General features: G+C 40.2%; 1 protein-coding gene and 1 long non-coding RNA gene across 3 annotated transcripts in view; both read left to right on the top strand.

Annotated features, from left to right (window-relative positions):
- Positions 1-577: 577 nt before the first annotated feature.
- Positions 578-10,763, top strand: part of LOC137502864 (uncharacterized) — a 138,917-nt gene continuing 128,731 nt past the window's right edge. Inside the window, exon 1 of the mRNA XM_068230021.1 lies at positions 578-603. The gene's annotated coding sequence lies outside the window, so the exon portion shown is untranslated. The remainder of the gene's footprint in view (positions 604-10,763) is intronic.
- On the top strand, positions 2,330-9,016 carry LOC137502892 (uncharacterized). 2 transcript variants are annotated; one of them, XR_011018902.1, is made up of 3 exons: positions 2,429-3,025; positions 3,497-3,759; positions 6,150-9,016. It is a non-coding gene; the product is annotated as an uncharacterized lncRNA (long non-coding RNA). The 2 variants fall into 2 exon arrangements; XR_011018901.1 differs by having other exon boundaries at positions 2,330-3,759.

Below are 10,763 nucleotides of genomic sequence, written 5' to 3'. Positions count from 1 at the left end.
TTTTTATGTGGTTTATGATGGTGGAAATGATGAAAACTTTCGCGTATTCTGTGTCAATCGCATCTTAAGATAGCTTATGTGTACTGATGTCTTGTATCTGTTACCATGTGCTAGCATGGTTTTGCTACTCTGTTCCAAATGCATGTGATTTCGTTGTTGACATTGTTTATTTTGTGTGTAGACAGAGTATTTATTTACCGGTGCCCGTGTATTATTCCCCACAACTGTCGTGTATGACAGAACGCTTACGTAAGTGCCAGACAGTGACACGTTTTTTTTTTTTTTTTTTCGTAATGGAATTCTGAGGAACCTCAAATACGGTATTGTTCGTTAATATTATGTGGGATATCGTTGTTATAAGAGATAAACCAGTGACATTATCACCCCATCGTGTGTTTCGTGGACCGTATCTTGCATAGGACCGGACTTGAACCAACATGCGCTCAGTTACAAAGCTAGGCGACTAGTACGACATTCTGTGAACTTAGTACTTCATCGTCTTGCGGAGCGCCTAGCACGAGCAGAAAACAGCTGCCCAGTGCCCAGCGGCGCCGCCAGCCTGCCTAGGTGGAGAAAAGGCATCTACGACAGGCAGAGAAACAGGTAAACTTTCTAATTTTTTACAACTCTTCTCCCTGCTCCATCATCACCAGTTGAGAAATGTGCTGTCATGTGATCATTAACACGGCACGCCATTGGCCATTTTTGTGCGTGCTTATTTTGTCGTTCAAATGAACGAGGTAGTTCATTTGTGCTCTCGCGGCATCTCGTTCAAATGAACGAGGTAGTTCATTTGTGCTGTCTTCATGGAAGCAGCCCTCGCGGCATTTCGTTCAAATGAACGAAGTCGTTCAAATGAACTAGGTAAAGCTATCTTAGCAACAGCACCAGCGGCGCAAGAGAGATAGTATTCCGTGCTGGACGTGAGCTAGTACGTAAGTTTTACAATAGATGGTGCTTGCTTACGTCTTCGTCCTCCTTTAATATGCTGTATGCTCGCGTGAACGACTCGTTCAAAATTTTTGAACGAACTCGAACTAGTTCAAATAAACGAGTCGTTCAAATGAACTAGTTAGTTCATGAACGACCCAACTCTACTTATTATCTAGGAGGTGTTGGTTAGACCCAGAGAAGGTGGCGGATGAGTTTTGATGAAGAAAAGAGGTCAGAAAGCGGGCATTCCTTCAGAGAACTGCATTTCCCAATGGAGACGGTTACAGTACATCTGGTGATGGAGCTTTACACACTTCATATCATGAAATGAAAAATTCACAAAATGTTTTTTGTAAAGCAAGGCTCATAAGATTCGTTCAAAAAATCTATTTAAGGAACAAGTTCTCTTATTGGTCTGTTTTTCTCTTAGTTTGTGAATATTGTTATTATATAGGAATGTTTGCATTAACGGTTATTCGTCATTCCACATGCCAGTGTTCATGTTAATCATGTGGCTCCCCCACAAAGTAGGCTAGTTTCCAGAAGTCGGCGTTAACGATTGGATAGGTGAAGGACGCACCTGCTAAATTGACCACGGGCCTTGTTAGTGATGGGAAAGGACAGACAAGAAAGAGGGAACGAAGCGTCGCGGCCTTGAGACGAAGTGCGGAAACCACGGAAAACCGCTTCGACAATGGCCGATGTGTGAATCGAATCCCCTTTACTCAAATGATCCCGTGAGGCCGAATAGATCCCGTTCCAGTTCTCGTAGGTATCGGTAACAATTTTGAAATTTCGCTGAATAGCCGGGCTTCCGGGGTTGGCAGCTAATTGCACCACAGAGGTGGACGAAGCAGTATTTGAAGTGAAGTTATTTAGAGGTGCCCTGCATTCGTGAAGTGAAAGATGAAGATATTGATGATGACATCACACCTCTGGGCGAAGCAATGGACTCGAATTGAGAAGTGTCACATAAATATAACACATAGCCTAAGCTTCCGACACGCAACTACGCAGTATCGCGACGCTTGATTTGTACGGCTGCAATTAAATTGAGGAAAGATAAGGTTCTTCAATGGAATAAGTCTTTCATAGACCATCAATCATAATATCCACATATCGAAGCTGCAAACACAAGATTTACAACAATAAGGAAGTGTGATAGCAAACTTGTATGGTAAACAGCTCATGAGCATAGTGGTAACCGGCGGTGTACGCTTCTGATTCCCATTTGTCTCCCGTCTCTCGGTAGGTACGCACGCCATTTATTTTCTATCCTGAGTGTAATGGTTGGTCATGGTGGTCCCAAATGACTTTATGACTTCTATCCATGTACAGTAGTTAGCTGGAAATAAGTGAATTGTATCGGGTGTGTATATATACAGTCGAGGAACAACGCACTAGTTATAAAGTTGTGTTATTCGCTATTTTCGGTTTACTTTCGAAGTGGTTGGCTTGCTGTTATTGAATGTTTGTATTCATTTGTTTTGTATTGTGCATGTCGGACATATTGCGGTATGTTGTCGAGGTTTGTTCTGTGGATTGTGCTATTTCTCGTAAGATTTTCTTCATCAGGTAATTGCAGTTTCTTACGTTTTACACTGTGTCCGAAGCTTTGGACATATTTCTAATAAATTTGGAGTATCATGCCCGGTTTCTGGAACGTGAGATATCGAACCTATAGTGGTATCGAATGAATAACTCGTGTTTGCACGAACGTAAGCTACATCTATCGATTCGATAAATCTCCTGCTAACTTAGAGGGCCCTGAGCAGGAGATATCTATTTGTTCATGGGTATGTCACCCGCATAGGTCCTACCCTTCCGAGGGCCCAGCTCAGACTGAATACTTTAGCCCTGCACTCGCGGGGGCGCGCTGTTGTACTTCACGTCACTCACCGTAAGCCCACGTGACGAATACGGCAGCTCCTATTGGTAGAAATATCTCCCGATTGCTATTGGTCAATTTGAGTTTGACAACTTGGACCACGTGGGACGACCACGTTTGTGACACTTTGCTTCACTTTGATTTGTATGCATTTATCTGTTATCTTCGTTTTCGTGTTTGAAGAAAAAGTACAAGATATTTGAGGTAAGCATCCTTATGGTTCTTGTTTTACTAATCTCCTGAGGCCAGAACATGAAAATATACCACACCAAGGCAAATGACTTTCGGATAAATTGAATCATATTCGCCTAGTCCTAAATTTGCTATTTATTTTATTTAACGTTTGAATATTGTTTGCGGGATATTCCATTCTATTTTTAAAACAAAATCCTATTAAAAGGATAGTAGGCCGCAGGAGGTTAAGTAGTTATTAAGTTGATGATTGATAGCTGCTCATGTTCCCAAAAATTTCTTTTTGGCTGTCACTGTTTTATTACCTTTTTGCATGGTGGTTACATAAGTCTACTTGAAACAGACACCTTAAAATTCTGTTGATGTAATGTTATATTATTTATGATAATCCACTATCATTTTGAGGGTATTGAAATTAGCAGTAAAAATATAAACTGATACAGTGTCCTTTATTACTTTCTTCTATTTCCTTTCATGTCTCAGACCATGCACGAAACGTGTCAGATCTGTGGCATTTACACAGATAGCAAAGAAGGCCAGCAACAGGGAATCTTATTTCATCATTTCCCTGTTGGTAGACCGGATATTTGCAGAGAGTGGTTGGACGTTGTGGGGGGTCGAATGCTTGCGGCAGCTTCCTCCGAAGCAGCTGAAGAACCGCACTGTGTGTTCTAGGCACTTTCGCCACTCGAGCTATCCAGGACCGCTATCAAGGTTGCTGTATAAAGATACTGTCCCGGAAAGAGGTAAGTAGTAGTAGTAGTCGTTGTTATTAATTTCACTGTACTGTGACCTATCAAATTTTCCTGGGTTTCATTTCAAATTGCTCTCCAGAGGTAATGATGATAAATTCATCAGTGCCAGATGAGGGGGAACCTCGCTTCTCATAATGAAATTTACTATAATGCCTGTCACACCTGGTCTTGCCGTACCTGTAAGTTGAAATTGGTACATCTCTTACAGGCCTAACATTTATTATTAACAGAATAGTGCAGAAATGTGCAAATTTTATAATTTTTATAATCCATCAGTGGCTTTACGTTAGCTGAATTGTGATGGTGAGGTATTTAATTGAGCTCGCTATATTAACTCCCTCTTTATCTGAAAACCATTTGCACCGTTTTGTCCAGGTTCATTTTAAGGGAACCTGGTACACATTTTTTTATTTTCCACAATTTTTGAGCAATCACAATGAAACTGTTGTGGAACATGTAGGACTATTATAGAAATAACATATCTTATTTTCAGCTAAATATCCTTATTAGTTTATGAGATATGATGTACTTTGTGTTTATGATGCTCGCAAAACAGGCAACTTTCAAAAAGTTCCCTGTGGGATGGATTTTTACCTGAGAGTTTGAAAACTTCTTCCTTATAACATAAAAAAACTCAAGGATGGAATTTTCAATTCACCCTATGTCGCTTAATTAACTCCTGTTTCAAGTTTGTAATTGTATTTTATATGTAATTTTCCACTAATTTTCTGTTCATTTTGCCTCATAAAATGAGTATATTGTAGAAGAATGAAAAATCTATCCTACAATTTTCTTGGTAGGTCACATAGAAGCTACATACCAACTTTGGCAAATATAGGTTTAGATTTGATCTGCATGGAACAGTGCAGGTTACAAAAAATGGTATTTTGAGTTAAATGAATTTTAGTTCTAAAACAATTAAAAGTTTTCATAATGGCCTTTCCAAATCTCTTAAAAGTCACCAGCACTATAACTCCTACCCTCCTGCTTCTTCTTGGCTTCATCCCTGTGTACCTTTAGGAGTTTCAGTTTTTCCTGGCTGTTTTCTTTTGTTGGGTGACTGACTGCTGACTGTGAAATTTTCTTCTTTCATCTCTTTGTGTGGCAAGTTTGGTGGATGCTGGTGAAAGTTTATAATTCCTTACAGCCATTTTCATTTCTTGTGTTGCACTACATCTCATGTTGTATTCTGCAACTGCATTAGAAACAGCTATTCCAAGTCGTTTTGAGGACACAAAGGTCTCTTCTCATGGGCGCCCGGAGGATCTTTTCCAAGGGGGGGCACATCAACAATTTTCTTGAATATAAAAACCAATATAACGTCAGCAACATTAAATTGTTTACAGAAATTTCCGGTTATAACAGATGCTAGATGACTGTCAGTAATTTCAGTTTATGAAATAATCTGGTATGATATTAAACAATTGAACATCAACATTTTTAGAATTCCAGGGGAGGCAAATACCCCCCCTTGCCCCCCCCCCCTCCCTTGCGGGCGCCAATGGGCACTTTTTCCACATACATGCATGAAGACTTTCATTGGCAATTTACAACATCTAGACAGAAGTTCAGTTGATGCCAGCCTTTGGTATACAGACAAAATTTTCAGCAGCATTGCAATTGTGAACTGAACTGACAATTTTTGTGACTTTGAGGGGTTTGTCCAGTTGCGATACTCTTATTGTAGAAGCACCATGATTCAGGTCTTTGGGGGCATTTCTTATGCTTAGGATCTTCTTCTGTGGAGGAGTAATAGTATAGTGTGGCACATATTGCAGATTTCATATTATCTACAGAGGGAATATTTGCACATATTGCCTGCCTATAATCATTTGTGAGCTTCGCAGTAGTTGCTTCCTTCAAACTTCCAGGTCCCCTTCCCCCAAGTGTAGTTCCTTCATGGTTGACTAAATTGTAGGATGAAGTAGTTCATAACATAGCTAACAGTTGGCAGTATATATTGCAATATTAAAAAATAGTATAATCTCAATGCTACTGTAAAGAGGGAATTAATGGTAACAGAAGGAACACGGATAGCCAAGCATACAGAGGAGAGGAGGCGTGGTTGATAATTAAATGACCGTGCAGAACCATTTAAAAACGACCGTAACTACGTCAAAAACAGTCACAGCGGCACAAAACCACATTTGTTATTTAGAGGATGGTTAATATAATTTATTTATGCCAGAATTCAAATTTCAACAATTTCATCCATTTAAAAAAATGTGTCCCAGGTTCCGCTAACTTTGTTGTCTTCAGAATATTTTTCAAGCCTGACCACAGTTGCTTAAAGATGATCTTTGTTCTGAGAACCTTTATGTAGGTCATCAGCATATACCGTTATACCGTTCTTAGTGTGTGTGTGTTTTTTTTTCATATAGGTGTGCCTCGACACAAGGCTGGTCCACGGCCAAGTCCTTCCGCTGCTATGACTGCTGCTGCTCACACCACCTGCACCACCGGCACTCCTACTGCTTCTGCTACTACTACCTACTACCACCGGTGCTGTTGCTGCCACCACCATCTCCATGCCTGCCGCTGCTACTACTGCTACTGCTATGGGTAATGGTGCTGCTGCTATTACTACCATGACCTCCACTCCTGCTGCTCCTGCTTTCACATATAAATACTATAAAACTGTGAATTTAAATGATAAATCATTAGCAAAATTTCATCAATTACATCGGAGATCAAATGTTTAGCTTGACTACTACGTAGTCACGAGCTGGGGTCTGGATTAGCGTGGAATCACATGCGAGCCCTCTGTTCCGCATAACATCACAAACCTGTATGGCAGTCCACGTGCCCACAGCAACTGAGTGGGAGGCCTAACTCCACTGTTACATGATTTGGAAGGAGCTATAGAACACTAGAAGATCAAAGTAGGCCTACTCTGTTATATCTTGTTTGTGATGATAACATTCAAATAGTTCAATTGTGCAGTTAATGTTTACCTGTCTGATATTTTTGTTAACACCCTGAGGGGAACGAATTGAAATTTATTTTCATATTGAAGTTTTACATAGTATTCCCCACCTGCCTACTCATTCTTGCCACCCGGCTGACAAACATTACTGGGGAGAACACTGGTGCTAATGTTATTAATGTTCATTTTACATTCAGATTAAACAATTTCAATTTGTGAATGCTAATGATTGTTTATCAATATATTTAATTTTGTTTTACAAAACACCCAGCAAGGAGGCTGTGCAGTGGGGTCATGCATCTATGAAATTGCGCTTGTGCAGTGGTGGGTTCGAACCCCACTGTCGGCAGCCCTGAAAATAGTTTTCTGTGGTTTCCCATTTTCACACCAGGCAAATGCTGGGGCTGTACCTTAATTAAGGCCATGGCTGCTTCCTTCCCGTTCCTAGGCCTTTCCTGTCCCATTGTCGCCATAAGACCTATCTGAGTTGGTGCAACCTAAAGCAACTAGCCTTATAATAGTTGTCCCCCTGTGGGTAGGGGCAGTAGACTAACAGCCACGACATCCTCTGCCTGCTGTAAGAGATGACTAAAAGGGATCCCATGTGCGCTCTGCACTTGGGATCTGGGGTAGGCGACCACGGAGCCCTTAATTGAATTTTGACATTGCTTCCGCTTACTTGTGCCAGGCACCGCACTTTCATCTATCCTATCTGATCTACCTTGATCACCACCTGTTCTTTTCTGCTCCCGATTGTATTATGTATGGAGGCTTAGGGAGATTTATTTTCAAACCCTCCATGGCCCTGGTCTTCCTTAGCCGATACCATCATTATTCCTAGTGTCGGCCCCCTTCTATTTCTTCTCTCCGATTACTAATATATATTGGGGGTGGTTGCCTAGTTGTACTTTCTCTTAAAACAATGGCCTAGATGTTAGGCCCTTTTAATCAACAAGCATCATCATCTTAAGCAAGGAGATTTGTGGTGAGGGCAAGATGTTTGGTGGCCATGGCATATACTAGGAACTGTCCCATCATTCGCCTTACTGCAGGTGAAAGGAAAACCATTCTCAGGACAGCCAGTGGTAGGGGAACAGCCCGTTTCTGTGTCCCAAATGCAGAGGTGTAGAAACACGGTGGAACCGTGGCCACCCCTCCTCTGCTTGGTTGGCCGGTTGGAGTGCATGTTATCATACCACAGATCAGCCTCTCTGCAACCACCGACATAGATTTCTGCCTTCATTGTACAGTAGATACAAATGGCACTGTCTGAAGTGAGTTTCCACTGTCTTCAACTGGCATTTTGTGTAGGTCACAGCACAGTCCCTTGCACACCGTAATGTTGTGGAAGGTAGCAGCATATTGTTCATAATACTGTACTAAATTATCAAACAATTTCTTGGATGTAGCTCTTAATAGGTGGAGCTATGTTGTGACTTGGCATGGGTATGTTTTGTGCTGGATCAGCTGCCATATTATTGTACGTAGATCCTGATGCTACATATTTCTGTCAATTTATTGGAACTCCTCTCCTGTGGATGGACTGAAAGGAAGCATTATTTGTACCTCCTGCATGTTGTATGAGGGAACAATCACAGAATCTGTAAGCGCTCTCTTGTCTTTTAAACTCACAAATGTATTCATGATTCCATCCTTTTCCATGTACCAGAAAAATTTAGATATATCCTACTGTCACACAAAATAGAACATTTCTAACTATTGTAAATAGTGCAGATCAATGGATACAAGGGATGCACACAATTTTGTAGCTTGACATTGGTTGTCATCTAAATGCAGATGACTGATTGAATGATATGTTGTGTTTTGATGCAATATGTAGGAACAGGGTATGTGCTATCATGTCTTGGTTTCTTCAAACACTACTCTGCCAGAGATTTGCCATCCTCTAGTAGATGCAAAAGAAGTAAAAATCTCAATATTTCTCAGTGTGTGGCCCTAGGTGCCTCATTTGACAGACTGAAAGATGTATCATATAGTAAGTTCCTTGGGAAAATAGGCTACAAATGGTGTTGCTGAAAACTTTTGACATGTCAATGCAACGTTAGACTGCAATAAGAGAGAAAAGTATTATGTTGTAACTTGTCAGTTCCAGTCGTTCTTTCATAAATGAATGATTTTGTATTTGTGTTGTATTGAATAGTTTTCTGGCTGATGAATATTAATTGATGATTAACACTGCTGCATGTAATGTCAAGAGATTATGATATACTATGATCACTAAAACTTTTGTGCAAATTTCTACACCATTTTATACCTGTAACACTGTGGATAGTAGGTAGAATATAGCTCCATAAATCAAAAGATCATGTTTCATTTCAATTTACCTTTGAATCCTACAAACTCCCTCCTTATCATATGAGTTTGCTTTAATCATTTTGGTTCCTGTGTATGGTTTTCTTTCTTACATTGTATTTATATTTTATTTTCTGCATAAGTAGCATATCTTGATACTATTGATTGTTACGGTTGGCTTAAGTAGTGTTAAAGAGGACTGATGTACGAGGGGATGTTAGTGTCTATTTCTGTTGTAGGTCTTAATCTGAGATAAGGATTGCCAATCCCACTCACCTTCTGGACACTTCCTTCCTCCCTTTGTGAGTTAGCTTCCTTTTCCCTCAGCAGAAACAAAAAAAAAAAAGCAGCATAGGCAAGGCCAGTCACTCCCATCCTTCGTGGCTTTGTGAATTAGTAAAAATAAAATATAGCTCCATAAATCAAATAATTATAATAAGCAGCACAATCTGGTAAGCTTCTTTTCTCCAGCAAAAAAATTATTATTAATAACAATAAAGCACAGGCCAACCTCCAGGTGTATCACTGTTCAGAATGCAGAATTTCAGAAAAAGGTAACAGAACGAAGGAAAGAAAGAAAAGGAAATGAAAGAAAAACATAAAAGAAATAAAAAACAAAAACATAGATTTAATATAATATTTAAGAGGAGGGGAGGGGGGCGAGAACCTGGGTACCCTCCGCGCGCTAAACGGTTTAAATCACCCGCCCGGTAATTTTAGTTCAGCCCTGCTCTCGCCAGGGGCGCTAGCGTGCGATTCCTGGCGATCTTTGCGCAGCCGTTGCGTACAGAAGTGAAAAATAACGTTGAGAGTCATCTCTTACTCATTCTCTTTGTATTTGTTAACTTGGTTGGCACGTGCGCAGTTCTTCAGTATCGGCAGCTAATATTATGTTAACATTTTCCATGGCTTTCTCATCTTCTTCCGACGAAGAAATTATAGAAGTTGTCAACATTTTAGAACGACCACGATTAGATAATCGTCGGCCTAATGTTGTGACGATGTACAGTGAAAGCGAATTCAAAGACAGATTCAGATTACATACTGTCATGCATTTGGTTGAGATTATAGGAAATAATTTGCGTCCTGTGACCAACAGAAGTTTTTCAATTTCCCCTCTTGAACATTAATAACAGTACGTTTTTATGCCACTGGTTCTTACCAGATTCTTGTCGGTGATTACATTCGTGTCCATAAAAGCACAGTTTGTAGAGTAATTAAGAAGGTAACTCACGAGATTGCCAGTTTGAGGCCTAATTACATACGAATGCCAGAATCAAGGAACGAACTGTTAAGGGTAAAGGAAGGTTTCTTTTCTATGAGTGGATTCCCTAATGTATTAGGCTGTGTTGATGGAGGTCACATTCCAGTTCAATCACCGAGCAAAGATATGGGTGAACTTTATAGAAACAGAAAGGGATTCTTTTCCATTAATGTTCAAGTTGTCTGTGACCATTTATTGAAGATTAGGGATATTGTCACATGATTTCCTGGGTCTGTTCATGACAGTACGGTCTTCAACAGTTCCCATATCATGGCTAGGTTTGAAGGTCAGGGGTTTGATGGTACTTTACTTGGTGACAGTGCTTACCCATGTCCTCCATATCTCATGACTCCATTTCTCAATCCTAATACTGAAGGTGAAGTGAGATAAAATTATGCTCATATTAGAAGAAGAGTATCAGTGGAACATACATTTGGTGTCTGGAAAAGGAGATTTCCTTGTTTATCTTTAGGCCTGAGGATTAAATTGGAA

The sequence above is a fragment of the Anabrus simplex genome, chromosome 13 (assembly GCF_040414725.1).
Source record: "Anabrus simplex isolate iqAnaSimp1 chromosome 13, ASM4041472v1, whole genome shotgun sequence".
In the NCBI taxonomy this organism is placed as follows: domain Eukaryota; kingdom Metazoa; phylum Arthropoda; class Insecta; order Orthoptera; family Tettigoniidae; genus Anabrus; species Anabrus simplex.
The sequence above is the reverse complement of the archived record's forward strand: the minus strand, read 5'-3'. Positions and strand labels throughout refer to the sequence as shown.